The 22,268-nt window shown below is 47.8% G+C and overlaps 1 protein-coding gene across 3 annotated transcripts in view; it reads left to right on the top strand.

Moving 5' to 3' along the window:
- Positions 1 to 22,268, top strand: part of LOC116501432 (ubiquitin-associated protein 1-like) — a 139,503-nt gene that overhangs the window by 48,783 nt on the left and 68,452 nt on the right. The window contains exon 1 of one of the 3 annotated variants that reach the window (XM_032206998.1): positions 20,235 to 20,345. The exons of the other annotated variants lie outside the window; for them this stretch is intronic. The gene's annotated coding sequence lies outside the window, so the exon portion shown is untranslated. Of the gene's footprint in view, positions 1 to 20,234; positions 20,346 to 22,268 lie in introns of those variants that run through there. 3 annotated transcript variants of the gene reach the window in all.

The following is a 22,268-nucleotide window of genomic DNA, read 5'->3' as shown; positions in this document are numbered from 1 at the left end:
CATTTATAACAGTACTGTGTGTTGTAGCAATGGCTTATGAGACGATGAAATATCTGGTCATGACTCTAACTTGGTATTTGTACTCAGTAACATCATCAACTCTGTACTTTGGAAACTGTATCTTGGAAACTATTAGCAATTATACCTATTGTTTTTCTCCATTAGGGAGTCAATCTGTGGAGGGGAAAGGGAAAGATATTTTTTCTTACTTGATTACTCTCCCTTTCTCCTTCACCACCCTCTTATCCTCCGAGCTTGTTACAATAGTTCTCCAAGATATTGAATATCCTTGGGATACTCAGACCAGCATAGTCTCGTTGTTCTGCCTCCTGAATGCGCTTCAGGTTCTGCTTAAAGTTAAACAACTACTTAGGAAGCTCATCCGGAGATCTGCCCGGAGGCAGTATAGTTGTGGGTGGCAGGGAGTATGGGAGGATATGGGCAGGCATCTAGAGCAGTTGGCACCCCCAGTGTTTTGGAAATTCACCCCTGAACAACTGCAAAATCCTCAAAAACTGGCAGAATGCTTGAGAAAAAGGTGTCATGATTCTGGCAGTTCCAAAGTGACACAAATCATTGTAACATGTTGGGGCCTGGCTCATGCCTATTGAGCTGCCATTGATACTGCTATCAACTTAGTGACAGACCCTGCGGCCACTCCAAGCCCTGTGACAGATCCAATGGCCACTGTGACCCCTACGGTGGACTCTGCAGCCGCTCCAGTCCCAGCTCCTGCAGCTGCTCCAGTCCCAGCTCCTGCAGCCGCTCCAGCTCCTGTGGCTGGGTCAGAGAAAAGAACTGTAGCAGTGCAAGTTGACCCTGCAGAGGGTATTCCAACCTCTGTGGCAGACCCTGTAACAAGGTCAGAGAAACGAGCTGTAGCAGTGCAAGCTGCCCCTGCAGAGGGTATTCCAACCTCTGTGGCAGACCCTGTAACAAGGTCAGAGAAATGAGCAGTAGCAGTGCAAGCTGCCCCTGTAGAGAAGGTGAAAAAATGGTATAGAGATTCAGGTCGTTTAGAACGCAGAGAGTCTTCTGCCAAATCTAGGTATAGAGACAACGGAGATGACGACGACGCTGGGCCATCAGGGATTCAGGAGGAGGAAGATGAGGATGCCGAAAAATCAACAGTAACTACCCGAAGCCTAAACGAGCGTGAGCTAGGAGATGTGCAAAAAGATTTTGGTCGTTGTATAGGTGAGCAGCTTGTCACCTGGCTGCTCCGATGCTGGGACTCTGGAGCCAATTGTGTGGAATTAGAGGGCAGGGAAGCCAGGCAGAAGGGATCCCTTGCTCGAGACGCTGGCATTGACAAAGCAATTGCAGATGGAGCACAATCTAACAGCCTCTGGAGGCGTCTCCTCTCAGCTGTGAGGGAAAGGTATCCCTTCAAGGAAGAACTTGTATGTCTACCAGGTAAGTGGGCCACTATGGAGAAGGGAATCCAGTACCTGAGGGAATTAGCCGTACGGGAAGTGATTTATGAGGACCCAGACATCAGACAAACATCCACAGATCCAGATGAAGTCAGGTGTACACGACCCATGTGGCGGAAGTTTGTACGGAGTACACCATCATCATATGCCAGCTCATTGGCAATCATGGCCTGGAAAGAGGATGAGGAACCCACAGTGGATGAAGTGGCTAAACAACTCCGGCAGTGTGAAGGAAGTCTCTCCTCTTCCTTACAGGCCTGCGTCTCAGCTGTGGAGAAACTTTCTGAAAAGGTTCACCTACTTGAAGAGAGATTAATCTCCTCCGCACCTGTACAGAGCAGTGTCTCAGCTATCAGGGGTAGGCGTTCATCCACACAAGGAAGACGATATGGTGGGTACTCACCCCATGCCACCCTGTGGTTTTACTTACGAGACCATGGAGAGGACATGAGAAAATGGGATGGAAAATCTACCGCGATCCTAGAGGCACGGGTACGTGAGTTGCAAAAGAAAACAATCAGGAAAAAGGGATTCTCTGAAAAGTTTGCTGCTCCAACTTCCAGCAGACAGTCCTTCAAACACAGAAACGAAGAAGATTCTGACCAGGGTTAGGGGGGCCCTGCCTCCAGCCAGGGGGAGGAAAGGGACAATCGAGTTTATTGGACTGTGTGGATTCGATGGCCTGGCACGTCAGACGCACAGAAGTATAAGGCTTTAGTAGACACCGGTGCACAATGCACTATAATGCCATCGAGCTATAAGGGACCAGAGCCCATCTATATTTGTGGAGTGACAGGGGGATCTCAGCAGTTGACTGTATTGGAGGCTGAAGTGAGTCTGACTGGGAATGAGTGGGAAAAGCACCGCATTGTGACTGGCCCGGATGCTCCATGTATCCTTGGCATAGACTATCTTAGAAGAGGATATTGCAAGGACCCAAAAGGGTTCCGGGGGGCTTTTGGTACAGCTGCCTTAGAGACAGAGGGCATTAAACAATTATCTACCTTGCCTGGTCTCTCAGAGGACCCCTCTGTTGTGGGGTTGCTGAGGGTCGAAGAACAGCAAGTGCCAATCGCTACCACAACTGTGCACCGGCGGCAATATCGCACTAACTGAGACTCCCTGATTCCCATCCATAAGCTAATTCGTCAATTAGAGAGCCAAGGAGTGATCAGCAAGACTCATTCACCTTTCATTAGTCCCATATGGCCAGTGCGAAAGTCTAATGGCGAGTGGAGACTAACAGTGGACTATCGTGGCCTGAACGAAGTGACGCCACCACTGAGTGCTGCAGTGCCGGACATGCTGGAACTTCAGTACGAACTTGAATCGAAGGCAGCCAAGTGGTACGCCACAATTGATATCGCTAATGCATTTTTCTCCATCCCTCTAGCAGCAGAGTGCAGGCCACAATTTGCTTTCACTTGGAGGGGAGTCCAATATACTTGGAATCGGCTGCCCCAGGGGTGGAAACACAGCCCTACTATTTGCCATGGACTGATCCAGTCTGCGCTAGAGCAGGGGGAAGCTCCTGAACACCTGCAATACATCGATGACATTATTGTGTGGGGTGAAACAGCAGAGGAAGTTTTTGAGAAAGGGAAGAAAATAGTCCAAATCCTTCTGAAAGCCGGTTTTGCCATAAAACAAAATAAAGTCAAAGGACCTGCACGAGAGATCCAGTTTTTAGGAATAAAATGGCAAGATGGACGTCGTCAAATCCCAATGGATGTGATCAACAAAATAACAGCTATGTCTCCACCAACTAACAAAAAAGAAACACAGACTTTCCTAGGTGTTGTGGGGTTTTGGAGAATGCACATCCCAAATTACAGTCTGATTGTAAACCCGCTCTACCAAGTAACCTGTAAGAAGAATGAGTTTGAATGGGGCCCTGAACAACGACAAGCCTTTGAACAAATCAAGCAGGAAATAGTCCATGCAGTAGCCCTTGGGCCAGTTCGAACAGGACCAGATGTAAAGAATGTGCTCTACACTGTAGCCGGGGAGAATGGCCCCACCTGGAGCCTCTGGCAGAAAGAACCTGGGGAAACTCGAGGTCGGCCCCTGGGGTTTTGGAGTCGGGGATACAGAGGATCTGAGGCCCGCTATACTCCAACTGAAAAGGAGATATTGGCAGCATATGAAGGATTTTGATCTGCTTCGGAGGTGGTCGGTACTGAAGCGAAGCTTCTCCTAGCACCCCGATTGCCGGTACTAGGCTGGATGTTCAAGGGAAGGGTCCCCTCTACGCATCATGCAACTGATGCTACATGGAGTAAGTGGATTGCACTGATTACTCAGCGGGCTCGAATAGGAAACCCCAGTCGCCCAGGAATCTTGGAAGTGATTATGGAATGGCCAGAAGGCAAATATTTTGGGATATCACCAGAGGAGGAGGTGGCCCGTGCTGAAGAAGCCCCACTGTACAACAAGCTACCAGAAAATGAGAATAATCCCTGTTCACTGATGGGTCCTGTCCTATTGTGGGGAAGCATCGGAGATGGAAGGCTGCTGTATGGGGTTCTACATGATTAGTTGCAGAAGCTGCTGAGGGAGAAGGTGAATCGAGTCAGTTTGCAGAAGTGAAAACCATGCAGATGGCTTTAGACATTGCTGAACGAGACAAGTGGCCAGTTCTCTATCTCTACACCGATTCATGGATGGTAGCAAACGCCCTGTGGGGATGGTTACAGCAATGGAAGCAAAACAACTGGCAGCGCAGGGGCAAACCCATCTGGGCTGCTGCATTGTGGCAAGATATTGCTGCTCTGGTAGAGAACCTGGCTGTGAAAGTACACCACATAGATGCTCATGTGCCCAAGAATCAGGCTACTGAAGAACATCAAAACAACCAGCAGGTGGATCAGGCTGCTAAGATTGAAGTAGCTCAGGTGGACCTGGGTTGGCAGCATAAAGGTGAATTATTTATAGCCCGATGGGCCCATGACACCTCAGGCCATCAAGGTAGAGATGCAACATACAGATGGGCTCGTGATCGAGGGGTGGACCTGACCATGGACACTATTGCACAGGTTATTCATGATTGTGAAACGTGCTGCAACCAAGCAAGCCAAACAGTCAAACCCTCTTTGGTATGGAGGACGATGGCTGAAATATAAATATGGAGAGGCCTGGCAGATTGATTATATCATGCTCCCTCAAACCCGCAACGGCAAGCACCACATGCTTACAGTGGTGGAAGCAACCACCGGATGGCTGGAAACATAGCCTGTGCCCCATGCCACCGCCCGGAACACTATCCTGGGCCTTGAAAAGCAAGTCCTATGGCTACATGGCACCCCAGAAAGAATAGAGTCAGACAATGGGATTCATTTCCGAAACAACCTTTTAGACACTTGGGCCAAAGAACATGGTATTGAGTGGGTGTATCACATCCCCCATCATGCACCAGCCTCTGGGAAAATCAAGCGTTACAATGGACTGTTAAAGACTACACTGAAGGCAATGGATGCTGGGACATTCAAAAATTGGGATATGCATTTGGCAAAGGCCACCTGTTTAGTCAGTACTAGGGGATCTGCCAACCGAGCAGGACCTGCCCAATCAAGCCTGGTATGTACTCTAGAAGGGAATAAAGGTCCTGTAGTGCACGTCAGAATCATGCTGGGGAAGACAGTCTGGGCTACTCCTGCCTCAGGAAAGGCAAATCCATTTGTGGGATTGCTTTTGCTCAGAGACCTGGATGTATTTGGTGGGTGATGCAAAAGAATGGGGAGGTCCGGTGTGTACCTCAAGGGGATTTAATACTGGGAGAGAATAGCCCATGAGTTACATTATATTATGTTAATTATTATATAATACTGCATGTCATCACTACCATGATTGCTATATACCCTAGATGAATATTAATTAGAATGTATGGGAAAGAGTGTAACTTGAGCATGACATAAATGGTATGGAATAAGGGGTGGATATATGTCCTCATTTCAGCTAGGACAGAGTTAATTTTCCTCCTAGTAGATGGTAGGGTGCTATGTTTTGAATTTAGGATGAGAAGCGTGTCGATAACATGCTGATGTTTTAATTGTTGCAGAGCAGTGCTTACACCAAGCTGAGGACGTTTCAGCTTCTTGCTCTGTCCTGCCAGCGGGCAGGCTATGGGTGCAGCAGGAGCTGGGAGGGGACAGACCCAGGACAGCTGACCCAAACTGGCCAAAGGGGTATTCCATACCATCTGACGTCATGCTGAACAATATATAGGGGTGGCTGGCCAGGGCTGGGGGACCGGCTGCTTGGGGATAGGCTGGGCATCGGTCAGCGGGTGGTGAGCAACTGCACTGTGCATCACTTGTTTTGTACATATTATTATTAGTACTATTATTATTATTATTATATTTTCTGTCCTAATAAACTGTCTCTATCTCAACCCACAGGCTTCATTTTCCTGATTGTCTCCCCCGTCCCAGAGAGGGAGGGGGGAGGGTGAGCGAATGGCTGTGTGGTGCTTCGCTGCCGGCTGCATTAAACCACAACATGGGCATATGCGACCACCCTTTATGATTGGTTGTCCACCTTACATACCTTACGTCCTTCCATACCTTTTTCCCTCCTGGATGCTGAAACAACATATTAGTATAACATTTTTCATCCCATTTTCCTTCTCTCCTCCTTCTTCCACTCCGGATATTCCTACAAGAAGTGGCCAGCCTGGCTGCAGTTAAAACATCTTCTCAAAGCCTGTCCCTGCTAGGATTCAGGCTGCAACACAGGCAGCCTTCCTTGCCTGCCATTCCTTCATCTCTCTTCCTCTCCTTTCCATCCTGGCCCTGACTCCCCCTGAAGATTTTCTTCCTCTTTCTCCAACCCTCTGCCTCATTACCTGTTGCACTGTCAATGCCATTAGTTTTGCTCTCTGCTTTTCCTTCTCATCTCCCTTCCTGGCATACACCTCCAGGGCCTCCCGCAGGAGGGCCCCCAGTGACTGTTCACTACATCCTCCCACCCTGCAGAGCCTTCCCCAGCCATGTATATGGCCAGGCTCCAACCACCAAATGAACTTTCAAGAGCCCCCAGGACACCGGGTCCCTGGGACTCACCCCCGAGCACTCCCCCACCCCGACCCCAAGTCTCCCACATGACCCCTGTGCTGCACACTACCACCACTCCAGCCAGGATCGGCAAGTGGGCACCCCTGCTCTGCCGGTATTACCCCTGTGTTGCCTTCAGAGGGCAGTGGCGACCTGGTTCAGGAATGACACGGCGACCAACCCCAGGCCACTCGGTCCATCTGCTCACAGACACCAATGTGGTGGATGGCAAATGGCGTTTATTGCCGAGTTACACGGTGTTATATAGCCTAGGCCCACAACGTCACTTCTGCTTGCTTACATCACAGACCACGCGCTACTGCCCATCAAGGGAGGGGCTCTATCTTTCCGTACAGTGCGATATCTTCCGGCCACCAGACCCTAACTACCCACATTTCCCCCCTCCCTATGCACAACCAAATTAGCTAAAATATAACAATCTAAAAAACAATTCTGAACAATCTTAACAATCTTAAGAGGTAGACATCATAACTTGAATAAAAAACATAAGGCACAATAACCAGGAGAAAACTAGGAGGTAACTGGTAATAATGGGGTGTAACTTGGGATAACTGGGGATAACTGGGTAAATACACTCTTAAAGTAGTTGTTGGTGTTCTACTAACATAATGTTAACTTTATCTAACCGACTTTTAACAAACGACACAAGCTTATTTAGTATACAAGGTCCAAAGATAAGATCACACAAAGGCATCGCAGCCCCCCGCCCACGGAGGCCGCTTCACTGTTGTCTGGATTCTGCCAGTGTGGAACTCTCAGGCTTAGACAGGATGCTTGCTGACTTATTGGCTTCACTTGTCACCGGGGTATACGGATTACGGGGGTGTCTGATGATCCGTTCCTGTGAACAGAAACTCACAGTTTTCATTAGTTTTATTCTGAAGGTCCAGTTTGATGGACTTAATCGGACACCATTTGACTCTGCCATCTTTTTTTGACTGCAGCATACCCTCGCCCTGTCAGAACTAATTTCCACCCTTGTTCCCATTCTCCCAGATCATTTCTAACTATAACTGACGGGCCTTCTTCTAGCGCTCGAGTGGCCCAATGTTTTTGGACGGGGCTATTCACCTCCTCTCCCCTGGGGAATTGACTTAGTGCTAACAAAGCGGTCGCTAGCAAGCGTGCTTGGTCTCCTGAGGGAACGGTGCTGGTAAGACCTTCTGTTTTTGATAATACCTCTAACTTAGATTTCAGAGTTTGATTCGCTCGTTCGACTATGGCTTGTCCTGTACTATTATATGGGATGCCGTATATTAGAGTAATACCCCATTTCTGAGCGAATGCCTGGGCTGATTTGGACACAAAATTCAAACAATTGTCCGTTTTGATCTGATTAGTGACGCCAAGCCACGCCATGGCTGTCAGCCAATGTTGGATGGTTGCTTTGGAGTCGGCCTTAAGGTGTTGTGTGGCTACGATCACTCCGCTATATGTGTCTACGGTTACCGCTAGCCACGCTCGAGGTCTCAGCAACTGACAGAGCGTAAAATCCGTCTGCCACACCTCAGAGGCTTTGAGACCTCTGGGGTTGACTCCACTGGACCATAGTGGTGCTTTTTGACAGTGGGGACACATAGCTACTATGTGTTTCACGTCGGTGGTCGAAATCCCACATCTCTTAGCTAGCGCTTTAGCTCCAATGTGGAGGGACTCATGTAGCTGGCAGGCATCTCTTAGTGTCCATAATCCTTTTGCAGCGGCGTCTGCTTTGTCGTTACCGATTTGGTAAAACTCTTTGATTGGGTTGTGGCTGTTGACGTGGATGACCGATACGGTGCCTTTTCAGGAGAAAAGTGCTTCTTCTAGCATTAGAGCAACCGTGGATGTTGACATGCCGGGCCCCGACATGGCCAAGCAAAGTTTGGCTACGAACATTGAATCGGTCACTATGTTGAAGTGTTCCATTGGGAACAGTCCACAGGCTAATACTATGGCCGTCGCTTCTAATTGCTGGACTGAAAGCGCACGATCGGTCATTTTAATGCTGTGCCATTCTCCTCCCAATTGCCATACTGCCGCCGCAGTTGAGGTTGCTGAGGATGCATCTGTGAAGACCGTTGGTCCCCGTTGGGGCCGGTCCATGATCTTCCGTGGGAGGTCGATGTTGACAATTTTCAGCATTTGAGCCCAAGGGGGCTTAAAAGCGTATTGAACTTCTCCGCGAAATCCAGCAAGGGCTATGGCTAGAGATTCTGACATCGCTACTGATTGTGGTAGCAGCTGTTTACAAAAGGGTAGATATATCGTGGCGGGTTCGATACCTAGGTGTCTTAGGGTGAGTTTTCAGCCTTTCATGATGAGGTTACCAAGGCACTCGACTCCTGGAGAGAATGCGTGTGACGGTTTTCCTAGGACTATCCACTGTATTGGTTGAACTTTTTGAGGGGGGCCCTGGGCTAGTGCCCCTACTCCCCCCCTTTCCGTGAAGTATACATACAGATCAAGTGGTTCATTCGGGTTCCACCTGGCGAGCGTGCTTGATGATACTTGTCGCTCGATAAAATCGAGAGTTCATTGCTTCTGTCGTCAGAGTCTTTTGCTCCCATGGGTTTTTTCCTTTTAAAAGATCATACAGGGGAGCCATGGCCTCGGGAGGAATCAGGACAATATTGCGGAGCCATTGTAAGGATCCCACTAATTGTTGCATATCATGGAGCGTTTTGATGTCCCGACGGATTTTTATCTGAGGGGGGGTTATGTAAGAACTTGTGATCCCCACTCCCAAAAAACTTACACATGGTCCTTTTTTAATTTTTGCACTCGCGATTTCAAACCCGTTTGTTTTTAGAGTTTCTGAGACTGTTAACACTAGCTGGTCCACTTGACTTCCTGACAGTGCAGCGATCAGGATATCGTCCATGTATTGGATGATAGTCGCGGTCGGGTCACTGCACCGAACTGGTGCCAGCACCCGATCCACTGTGATCTGGCAGATAGTAGGCGAGTTGATCATTCCTTGAGGCAGCACTTTCCACTGGAAGCGTAAGTTGGGGCGTTGGCTGTTTGGAAACACGACAGAGAAAGCAAACCGCTCCTTGTCTTCTTCATGTAGAGGTATCAAGAAAAAACAGTCCTTAATATCAAGGACAGCACAAGGTTGCCCTTCCGGTATCAGAGTTCATAGGCAACAACGTTTGGACAGGACCCATTGGTTGAATTATCTTGTTTACTTCACGCAGGTCATGGAGGAGGCGAAATCCTTCACTGGTTCACTTGGGTATTACAAAAACTGGAGTGTTCCATGGGCTAGTAGAAGGCTCTATATGACCTCGTTGTAGTTCACGGTCAACTAGCTTGAGAAGAGCATCCATTTGAGGCTTCGACAGGGGCCACTGCTCAACCCACACTGGGTCGGACGATTTCCACGTCAGTTTAATCGGTGGAAGTGGGTATGCGGCAGTGGCCCTTACGGTAAATTTGTCACCCTGGCTTTTAATAGGGCTAAAGCGCCCCTTCCCAACAGGGGAGGGACTCCTGACATGACATATGGGAAGAGAGTAATGGTTTTCTCCAGTCCCTTTTCAGTGTGGAGCGTGATTGCAACCAATTGAGCGCTCTTCCGAGCTCGGGTTAATCCCCCAACTCCACCCACCATGGGGGCATCTTCCAATTTCCAACTCGGAGGCCAGCTCATCTCAGGGATAACTGTAACGTCTGCTCCAGTATCAATCAAAAAGGAGACACTAACGGTGGTGTCATTTAAGGTATCATAAAGGGAACAGATCCCCCACACCACTGGCGGGTTATCACACTTTACTTCCAGGGCTACCCTGGGGTCTCGCCCCCAGAGGGTGGTCCTTGCTGTCCCTGAGATAAGGACAGGTTCGGCTGGACCGTCAGTTGAGCCATACAATTGGTTGCCTCTTGAGGGGGCAGTGGGTTCGGGGGCACCGTGCCCCATCCAGGGTTGGCATAGTTGGATCTCCTCATGTTCCAAGTGGGAGAGGGCTGTGCACGGCCCAATTGCCCTCTCCCCCTCCCATTTCCCTGGGTTTTAGATCTGCATTCCTTGGCGAAGTGCCCTTTCTTTCCACAGGCCCAACACGGTCCTCTGAGTTGGTTTTGGCATGGGGGGAGCGCTGTTGGCGGACCCCCCAACTGAGGGCAATTTGCCGTGACGTGGCCTGCCTGGCCACATTTAAAACATGCCATCACGTTAGCTATTGCGGTGCGAACAGCTACCTGGATCAGGGTTAGGTGCTCTTTCGTGACATGTTTAATCATGTCCACGATGCTAGACCCCGCCGGCAGTGATCACAAGATTTCTTTGGTTGCCGAATTACACTGCTGGCGTAGGCATTCTGCTACAACTGGGCCTTTTGCCTCCACGGGCAGTGACGAAGAGTCGACCGCTGCCTGGAGACGATCTACAAATTGCGTAAAGCTCTCACTTTCACTTTGTTTTATTGTTGACCATGGCGATGGTTTGGCAATAACTCTAGGGGCTGTACGAATAGCTTCTCTGGCTGCACGAGTAGTTGCCATAACTTCATGGGCCCGCAGGCCCTGGGCTTGTGCCTGGAGGGTGATCATTGTTGGGTCCGTACCCATTAGCTGCTGCAGGCTAGAGCCATATAGTGGGTGATCCACCCCAGTTACTTGGGCCAGTTGTCTCTTACAGTTGTCCTCCCATTCTTGTTTAAAAACGATCATCCCCGCCCCATCAAAGATCAGTCTACAAGTTTGTTTTATATCAAACGGGAGCATATCGTCTCCCCCGAAAACACCATCTATGAGGGTGGAGACCATTGCAGAATTAAGCCCTTTATCTGTGATGGCCTTAACAATCACTTGTACATCCTTAGGGTTTATTGGCGAGTGGACCCTCTGTCCCCCGTCCGTCACCTGGACTGGGAACGCTAGCGTGGCCAATGGGGCCCAGTCGGCACACGCAATCTTAATTTTCTTCCAATCCGTGAGAGGAATTTCTCCCCCTCACGGTGCTGCTTTATTTTGGATGGGGATATTTTTGCTTTTGACTCTATCTGTCCCCATTTCCTCCTCCTCCGAATTTGAATCAGTATCTGATCCGGAGTCAGAACTCGACTGACTAGTCACCTCCGAGTTCCGGTACCCTTCTGTCGAGTTCCGGCCCTGCCCACCACCCTTGCGGGCAGGCCGTTTTCTCTCTCATGGCTCGTCCTGCCTTCTTCTCAGGAAGGTGTTTGCCCCACAACAGCATCTCTTCAGATGGATGTTCCGATCAGCTCTCTGCCCCTCGCTCGCGCTTCTACCTCCTTCCCGGTCGCCCCCACAACCCTTCTCTTTCTTGTTCTCCTCTTCCCATTTGCACGTGTTAGTTAAATCTAGCACTTCCTCCCTGCTCCCACCAGAGGCATCTTCGCCCCACCCTTCGTCTTCTAGTTCGGCGCCATCTTGGGGCACATATGGCGGTGGTCTTGCCCAGATTTCCTCAGACCCTGGTTCCCCAGAGGTGCCCCTGGCTTCCTCAGATAACCCACCCCATTGCTTATGTAATTTTGATACGACCTTCACAAGGGATTCCACCTTCCTTGTTGGTCCGGGAGTGTCCTCCCCGCCAGGCTGGTCCCGCCGCTCCAGCTGCCGTTCACCCGTATCCAGGACTTTCCCGGATTTCGGCACCCCTTGTTGCCTTCAGGGGGCAGTGGCGACCTGGTTCAGGAATGGCACGGCGACCAATCCCAGGCCGCTTGGTCCATCAGCTCACAGACACCAATGTGGTGGATGGCAAATGGCGTTTATTGCCAAGTTACACGGTGTTATATAGCCTAGGCCCACAACGTCACTTCCGCTTGCTTACATCACAGACCACGCGCTACTGCCCATCAAGGGAGGGGCTCTATCTTTCCATACAGTGCGATATCTTCCGGCCGCCAGACCCTAACTACCTACACCCCTGGTCTTGGAGGATGAGCTCCTTCCCATTCTTGTATAGCAGCTCTCCTCCTGATCATTCTCATTTCTTCCCCTGTAAACAACATACTTAGTATACACATCATTTCCCCCCAAGAGTATAAGTTAGGTCCTAGGAATTGGTCTAATTGTTCAGCTAGCCTTATGGGGTCCACAATTAAAGACTTCATCTCCTTCTTAAAACTCCTAAGCTCTCTGCTGTAGGGAGGGGGGGAGTTCACCTAAGAGGATACACAGTGTTAGTGCTGTTAGTATCAGGGAAGGTGAAATTCTCAATATCTCTTCTACCTTGTTCTAATTCTTATTAGAGACTTGAGTACACTCCTTCTCTAGGGACAGCATTAATTGCAGTCCCTGTCTCCCTTCCTGGAACAGCTGCTGCTGCCACCGGTGCAATATTGTGAGAAACACTCTGTATCCAATAAGAGCCACAGGCTCAGGCGAGGATCTCAGTGAATGGCATTTTTTTTCGCTATTGCAATGGCGGGCATCCCACAAGCAAGATCGCGCCTACTCGTTCCAAAACACAGTTTATATACTTTTTTTCTTGACGACCGGGACCCTCCACTGTTTCCCCATTGACTGGATAATCCAGGTTCACAACCTATCTAGTGCTTCAAAGGCAATACATGGCTTTCAGTTGCCGTCCTGTTATAAGTCAAATTTCTTTTGACTTTTATACTCTTTGAGGTGGTAATATTTCTTACACAGTGATTTCTGCCTAATTGCTCTAAGGATTCTGGTTGTCTGCATTGTACAAGGTCACCTGCTAAGTTTTCTTATCTCTGCAAGCATATCTCAATACCACATTCCTTACCTTTAAACAGTGTGTGAGGAATGTTTTAGCAATTCGTGTCCATAAAGAACAATTCTGTTTGAATCCTGTCTGCCTCTGGGCCGTGCACTGGCAATTTAATTCTTGAACCACAGATGCAGTGTGTCCCAGTCTCCCCCTCATTCTAGTCAATTTATCAAGTCTTCAGAAAATACTCCTTAAATTTATGAACCTGTTTGCTTTTGTTATTCCAGACTTCTATTTCTAACAGTTACAGCCTTTTTTTTTTTTCCTGTCTTCTTCGAGATTAACTTAACACTGCTATAGTGACTGTCCCTGTGAATGGCTGGGGAAGAATGTTTTAATTACTGGTGAAGTGTCAATAAGAAAACTATTTGTGTTTGATGTCTGGGAGTTTCAGAACAACTGATAACAACTAGTGACTGTTATGGGATACTATGCAAACCTCTGGTATCAGGCCAGGGGGCCAAGAGATTAAGAAGAAGAAAAAAAGAATCTGAAGGACAGCTGGGAGACAAGACCTGCAGAAAATGTTCTATAAACTTGGTACGGTGCCAAAGGAGTACAAAGGGGAGAGGAAGACTACGAGCCTTCAGCATGAAAGACCCCTAGAGACTCCCAGAGGAGACTGATGCGCATGCTCCAGTAGGAGGGACTGGACCCCGGAAGATAATTATAATAATCTATTTTTTTTAGAAGTAGTAATGAATATGTATTAGTCTAGGAGCATAAAAATCAGCTGCTTGATGTAACTGGTGTGCATCCTGGTGGAGCGGAGACTCCCAGTGCACCCAGTGCTGTTTGCTTACCTCTATTCCTTTATATTCTTTCAATAAATCCTATTTTTTATTTAATCCTAATTTGAATCCTGAGCCATTTATAACAAGTGTAACAGCAAAAACATTTTTATTCCCACGATTCCCCCCTTTTCTTCTTTACAAATTGTTGATTTTTGCAAAACTTTTCTCTAAGGTCTAAATTCATAGATATCTTCTTCTTCTTCACATTCTTTGCTTTCCATCTCCTCTAATATCATCGTCTTATCTGAGTAAGGTGGTGGCTCCATGGTCATTTGTTTCAATAGTGCAGTTTCAATTAGCCACTGTACTAGTCCTCTTACACAGGGCATAGTGCAACAACCAATGGCTGTCAAAACTCCTGCTAATATGATCAAGGATGTAAATATGGACACTACCATCCCTTTCCATTTACCAAACCAAGATTCCAACCATCCTGTGATGGAAGCGTCTGCTCCCGAATTTTCTGCCAATTCATTGGCAAGGGTGGCAAGCCCTTGCAATGCTCTTGTTACTGAGCCATCCGGGGCAGTATTGTTAGGGATGAAAGTACAACAACGGTTGCCCAGCATCAAGCATACACCATCCTTCTCCGCGAGCATCATGTCTAATGCTATCCTGTTTTCCCAAGCCATTTTGCTGGTGGCATCTAGTTGTTCAGCGATTCTTCTTATGACATCCCTTGTATAGTTTATGAATCTCTTCTGATTATGATAGATATAGTTAATCCAATCCACATTTTTATTGATTGTTACCCACCAGAACAGTGACTCAAACCCTGCAGCAATTTGATTCCTGGCTTTCTGTTCATCAGGAACTCCCCTAGGCACCCCTATAGAATCTATGCATACTCTGTCATCGAATGATATTCCTAAGCTTCTTTGACTTCTTCTGGGTATTTCTGATATTTCTAATGCCAGGGTGAAGGATATCGCTAATTGAACTTGTGCACAAATGCCCCCCCAGTTAGGTGGTACGGTGGACCGTAAGGTCTTCCCTCCACAGTACCACCAGAGATCTGCCCTGGGGATCCCAAGTCTTGCACAGTTTCCCATCAAGTCCTTGGTAGCATTCAAGGTCCTTGTGCACAAGGCAAATTCTCCCAGGTGACGGGTAGCACTCACACCCTGCCGTGAGAGGCAAGCTGTATGGTTACCTATAGCTGTAGAGAATGCAGGGGGATCCCTGATGTTGCTATCACGCAAGGAAGGGAACAGCAAAGGGAGAGACTTACAGGCCTCATTTCCCCAGGCAGTCTTTTCTTGGTACAATGCAATCATACATCGCATCCCCTGGGAATCCTTGGTCCACCCCACTGGGAAGGGCACTATCTGGGCAGTCGGTCGTCCCGAGGCACAAGCATAGCAATTGCTATGGTTGAGACTCTGGACAGTATATTTGACCCATTCTATCCAGGCATTCACATCCCCATACCCTGTTTGAATCTCAAATGTTTGAACTGCCGCATTTCAAAGAGGGCCTCCTGTTTTCTCTCCTGTTTTCTCCTTGAGTTTCTCCCTTTCTCTGATGGCAATAGAGGATTGTTTCCATACAGCTATTCTCAATCTGACTGTTGGGTCTCTCCCAGTTATTTGTTCTCCCTGCTCGATTGTCGTTGGGCATTTAAATCTCCCCAAGCTAACATCTCACAAGCATCAAACATGATGGACTGTGGTACATAACCCTCTGTCACATTCACCCATATTTTGATGGGGTATCCCATTTTTGCTATTATCTGGTCATGCCTTTTCCAGGTTACCAATTGACCAAGGCCTTCTCTGAGGCCTAGAATCACTAGAAACAAAATTAATAGTTGATTTTTTCACTGTCATTATTTTTAAACCTTAGGTTTCCAAATAATTATCAATGCAAAGAATAAGATGTACACTACTACTATAACAAACCCCTCTTGGGAGCACTTTGATTTGCTATAGGTCTGTCCTTTCTCTCAGTCACAAGTCATTCATTAGTTACCTGTGAAAATAAAAGGTTAGTTTACAGTTGTAAGCTTTTATCCCACTCAGAATCCACTACGAGATTTTTCTCTTTGATTTCAACTTACAACAAGTCCGTCTTCTGTAGGAACAGCTTCCCAGGTACTAGGGTGGATGGATGCCTTCACTCAAGTATAGTGAGTCCAACCTTCTTCCGCAGTTCTTACAGCTGTTTCAGTGGTTAGTAACAGTCCTTCCCATTCAGGACAGAGTTGATTCTTTCCAGGTCCGAATGAGGACCCAATTTCCTGGGTGATGGTGGTGAATGGGGAATTCCAAAGGTGGGGTTTACCCATGTACTAGGACATGTCAGGACCCGTGGCCCATGGGTCCTGAGAGATGACAAAGAAGAGGACATCCCCAGAATACAGTTCGTAAGAAAACTCTCTCGATTTGAATTGTGGTATCTCATCCCTTCTGCCCAGATAGGGCAATCCAAACAGCATCTCATATGGTGAAATTCCTATATCCTTTCTTGGTTCTGTTTGAACCTGTAGGAGTAAGCATTTTACCCAAGGAAGTTGGGTTTCTAACACTAATTTAGTTAATTGCTTCTTTAATGTCTGGTTCATTCGTTCCACCTTCCCAGAAGAGGAGGGGTGCCAGGGGCAGAAAATCCCACTCAGTCTCTAAGGCCTGAATTAACTTGTTAGTTGCATATAGCTTGTTAGTGGCTTCCTTCACAACTGTTTTCTCCTGTCCTGACAATAAAAGATCATCCACATATTTGTAACAGTTATACCTCCTCAGGAGCTTGGAAGTGCTCCAAAATCTGTTCTAGAACTTGCCCAAATAAATTGGTGACCCTGTAAACCCCTGAGGTAGAATTGTCCACCTGTATTGTTGCTTCCGCCCCCATTTCAGGGTCTTTCCAGTCAGAGGTGAATATATCTTTGCTCTCAGGGCCTGAGAGCACTCCATTAATAACACTGTTATTCCAGTCTAACAATTTACTAGTTGAATGCCCAATTTCATCATCAAATCCCTTCCCAAGAAGTTAGTCCCTGCCTTGGGTACATACAATAATTGCCGAGTGATCATTTTATCCCCTAATATCAGCTTGGTATCCCCCAAAAGTGACATTGTTTTCCCGGCCCCTTCTACCCCCATCATTTTTAGGGTTTCATTAGTTAATTTAATCCTTGATACTTTACAGGCCAGGAATAAAAAAACCTAGCTGCCCCAGTGTATTGGGGTCCATGGCAAGAATTAATCTTCTTCAAGATTAACTTAACACTGCTATAGGTGTGACTGTCCCTGTGAATGGCTGGTGAAGAATGTTTTAATTACTCGTGAAGTGTCAATAAGAAAGCTATTTGTGTTTGTATGAAGTCTTTGATGTCTGGGGGTTTCAGAACAACTGATAACAACTAGTGACTGTTATGGGATACTATGCAGGCCTCTGATATCTGGCCAGGTGGCCAAAAGATTAAGAAGAAGAAAAAAAAGAAGCTGCAGGAAGGCTAGGAGACAAGACCTGCAGAAAATGTTCTATAAACTTGGTACGGTGCCAAAGGAGTACAAAGGGGAAGGACGAGAAAAAAACTTGGAGAGGAAGACTACGAGCCTTCAGCATGAAAGACCCCTAGAGACTCCCAGAGGAGACTGATGCGCATGCTCCAGTAGGAGGGACTGGACCCCGGAAGCTAATAACCTGTTTTTTTTTGAAGTAGTAATGAACATGTATTAGTCTAGGAGCATAAAAATCAGCTGCTTGATGTAACTGGTGTGTGTCCTGGTGGAGCGGAGACTCCCGGTGCACCCAGCACTGTTTGCTTACCTCTATTCCTTTATATTCTTTTAATAAATCCTATTTTTTTATTTAATCCTAATTTGAATCCTGAGCCATTTCTAACACGCGAGAAGAATCCAGAAGCCACCCTGTGGCAGATAAGGGACAATTTTGTTATAAATGAAGTCTCAACTCAAGCTGAATTTAGTAATATTTATAAAAGAGAAGTTAACAGCGAGGGGTGCACGGGGAGTCTATGCTCTACCAACAGGCACACACGAACATCGAACATTCTAAATATATACATAAGTACAATCAGAAAAGGCAACAAACAATCCTTTAAGTCAATTACTATCAATGTCCATGACTGGGGGAGCATAGTTGGCCTGGTTGAAGTGCTCCCATATCTTCCATGACTTATAACAGTCTCCATTTTCCATTCACTTTCTTGATTACAAACACCGGAGAATTCCAGGGCTAGTCGTGGGAACAATATGTCTCGCTTTAAGTTGTCAAGCAACTCATCCTTCGGGCCTTATGTATCCTAATCTTCCTTGACCGAAGAAAAACATATCCATTTCCCTTTCAAGGCCAATAGGGCCTGGGTCAAAAGGCACGTCCAGGTCACCAGGGGGCGAAATACCAAAGGCTTGCGATAGCTGTAGCAGCAGAGGGGCCCATGGCATAGCAGTCGGATCAGTAAAGGAGCCCGCAGCTCCCTCACTGTCTGGCAAACCACACTGTGTCTGACTGTGGTCCCACATGGCTCTTCAAGACCTCAGAGACTGCTCGCCAGGTGCTGAGCAATCCCACCGCTACCTTGTCATTTTTAGTTGCAGAGTCCCACACCTTGACCTCAATTTGGTCCCATATTTCAGGATTATAAACTGTTCGATTGTTAATAAGGAGAATAAGCTGTAAGGTTACCAGGACAGTCTTTGTTCCTAAGGATGTATGATTCCCCATAATGCACAGCTGCTTACCAGCAAGGCGCAGTTGTGTGCGCGGGTCCGCTTCTCTCAGCTTGAGCTTCTTCCCAGCTCCGGTGTGCCTATTTCCAGCGACTTTCAGTATGAGCTTCTTTGAGCGGTTTGCTGAGTTTGGCCGAACCTATCTTCATGAGGCGATCAAAGTGCCTGTTCCCGTCCTGGTCTCCGTTCTGCTGGCCTGTTCCTCTTCACTCCTTTTTCCTGCTTCTTTATTGATGACATAACTTCATCGTGTTGCCTTTTATCTTGAGGACAGGCTCCTTTCTTATACCCTTCTCTCCACAGCAGTTCTTTTCAAAACAACTTTTCATTGGTCAAACAACTTTGCATGTAACAGCAACAGGAAACACCCAGAAACTTCCATGCCTTAATGGCTGGAGAACAAGAAACCAGCTGGAGAACAAGAAACCGGAGACCGCATGGAGTCTTTTGAATCACCCTTCTTTGTTCCCTCTAAACTCTTTTACATTCCTGATGGCATCATCGTTAAGAGTCTGATGTTATCATCAACCATGGGGCTTTCCGACCCCCATGGCCACACTCCCACATCTCCCCCTTCTTTATTAATATCAACCATTTTCTTGACACGAAATATTATTCCATATATAACAAACTGCTAGACCATTCCTTTGCAAGACACAAGAACTATATACATTAACCACTCTGTTTTTCTTAGACTTGTGGTTATACAAGGGTATGTAAGACAGAAGGTCACATTTCATCATGCGGCCCTAGCATTGTTCCATATTGACACGAATCAGATGAACATATTTCACACTGTCTTAAGAAACTGGCAGAAACTGGTCCTGCCGATGGACAAGAGCCAAGGAGCAACTGAGTCTGCGCAAAGACAAGAGGTCAGCTAGCGGTGACGAGGAAGAGTCATCAACCTTCATCCCCACGACCGCCGATGATCACCACCAGGATACATTGTGCAAGCGCAGATGGGAGGAGTTTATGGAAATGACTCCTTGGAACTAATTTTAATACGAAGCGGGTTATGCATATGTATAGGCGTATTGTGAAACTTCATGCATATGTAACTCTTTGCTGCATATAACCAAGGCAAGTTGCCTCGTCAGGTGCGCACGACTTTGGTGGGACTACTCCCCCGTGCTGCCCAGCGCTGAATAAACATACCTACTTTACAATTTTACTGATTTTCTGCAAGTCAACTCAGCCTCGGGGACAAGGTGCCCTGTTGTATCACCAAACTTCCGCATTTCAGGGCAACCAAAGGGCAGATGGAGGTATTTACGGTTATTTATTCCTTTATTAAACCCGAGGTGGCTGTACTTTTTATTATGTGTGCTTTTAGCGTCTATGCCTCTAGCAAGAAAACCTAGTAGTCCCCCACGCCGCTCAAGAGAGCCCGGCCTCCGCTCCCTCCCACCCCGCCCCGCCCCGCCGCTATTTCACCGCCGCCATCCCTCTTCCCACCCCGCCTCGTGGCGTCACCGGCAGTGTGACGCTAGCGAGTCACCGGGGCGGAGGCGGCGGTCAGGCAGACAGATAAGATGGCAGCGCTCGGTGGTGGGGCCGGCGGCGGAGGGGTGCGGCGAGCCTAGCCTAGCGGCCAGCGACGAGCCTAGGGGCCAGCGGTGGGCGGCCGGCCGTCTGGGGGCCGCAAGGTAACGGTTAAGGTTGAGGGAAGGGGAAGGGTGTGTGTGTGGGGGTCCGTCGCCGATATGGGGCCGGAGGCGGGGGGGGGGGGTGCCGATTGCTTGCTTGGGGGGGCTCTTGGGAACATGCGGTGGAGGGGAGCGGGACGGCAGTGCTGCCTGGCCCGGGGCGAGGCAGTGCGTGTGCTCAACCCCTGGGGAGTTCGCCTTTCCGGAAGCTATGAAATCCAAGTGAACAGAAGCAATCTTCTTTCCTCCAGTACCGAAATCCTTGTTGGAGAGCTCCCAGCTTCTGTTTTGGGGGTTTGGGGGTCAAGTGTTTGGCTTCCTCTTCCCTATGCCGCTCCTGATTTTATATTTCCACTGTATTATCTTGAATCTTTATACGCTGAAGAGTTAAAGTCTTCTTTATAGGTGGTAGTCCTCTGTGGGAATAGAAGTGTTTTTGCGGAGTTACATTCCTTAGAGTAAAGGAATGTGGTATTGAGATATGCTTGAAGGGATAAGAAAGCTTAGCAGGCAACCTTGTAAAATGCAGACAACCAGAATCCTTAGGACAATTAGGTGAAAAATCACGGTGTTAAGTCAGATACATGAAGAAACATTACCACTTCAAACTGTAAAAACGTCAAAATAAATTTGAAATTTAACAGGCCGGGAACTGAAGGCCATGCATGGTCTGTGAAGCATCAGATAGACTGTGAACCTGGATTACCCACTCAATGGGGAAACAGGGGAGGGTTCTGTCATCAAAAGGTATATGAACTGTGTTTTGGAATTAGTAGGCGCTCTCTCCTGCTTGTGGGGCACCCGCCATTGCAATCGTGAATAAATTACTATTTCACTGAGATCCTCGCCTGAGCCTAAGTTATTGGCTACAGAGTGTTTCTCACAATTTGGGGGCTCGTCCGGGATCCAGTCACCTACTGGGGAGCCCCATTGCCGCAGCAGCAGGAAGGCATGCCCCGCTGATTTCAGCGGTCCTGTGCATCGACAGTGGAGTCTCTGCAGAGAGCTGACAGAGGGCCCGAGAGCGGTTAAAGAGGCAGGATCCGTGAAGTAGTGGGGGAAGTAAGAAGGTAGGCACTTTGGGGTTTAAGAATTGACCCAGTAACTCTGTGCACAGACCAAGGTAAGAAATACTAAGTATTGCCTTGGGGGTTGCGTGAGACTCTGTGTGATGCGTGAGTGAGACGTACTTTTGTATGAAGCGAGTGTGGAGTCCTGATCCGCAATTCTGTAGCTCTGCGAGGGGTGCGGCTGGAGATGGACGAAGTGTGAGATAAGGGAGAGAAAGGAAGAGTCTTGGGAAATTTGGTGTACGGTAAGCCCTTGCACGGGGAAGTGTTTGGCAGTACACCCCCATTTTCCAGAATCAGAACGTTAGTGTGTGGTACCCTGCAGGAGGGAAATTTCTGTAGCAGCACACCAACAAGGGCTAGGAAAAATGGGAAATATGAGTTCCAGGGGACAGGGAGGTATCCCTGGGGGAGTGCCTACTGACAGTTCTTCCTGAAGAATGATAAGAAATTGGAAACATAATCTCAAAATTAGAGGAGATGATAAAAGAAAAAATTAGTCAAATATTGTGTATCAGTCTGGACAAAATTTCCAATTAAGGAAACAGCAGTATTTTGGCCAAAGTATGGGTCTGATGAAAATTCAGGCTTTAAATTTATATGTAAACACTAAGATTCCTTTTTCGGAGAAGGAGTCAAGTTATGCTCCCTATAATCCTAGTATTGCACCGGTGGCAGCAGCAGTCGCTCCAGGAAGGGAGACGGGAACTGCAATTAACACTGTCTCTAGAGAAGAGTGCGCTCTAGGCTCTGGCAAGAATTAGCACAAGGTAGAAGAGATACTGAGAACTTTGCCCTCCCTGGTAGGCAAAATTATTGTGGTTAGTAACGGTCCTTCCCATTCAGGCCAGAG

This window comes from Aythya fuligula, chromosome W (genome assembly GCF_009819795.1).
Source record: "Aythya fuligula isolate bAytFul2 chromosome W, bAytFul2.pri, whole genome shotgun sequence".
NCBI classification, from domain to species: Eukaryota; Metazoa; Chordata; class Aves; order Anseriformes; family Anatidae; genus Aythya; species Aythya fuligula.
This window is presented reverse-complemented; position numbering and strand designations above follow the sequence as displayed.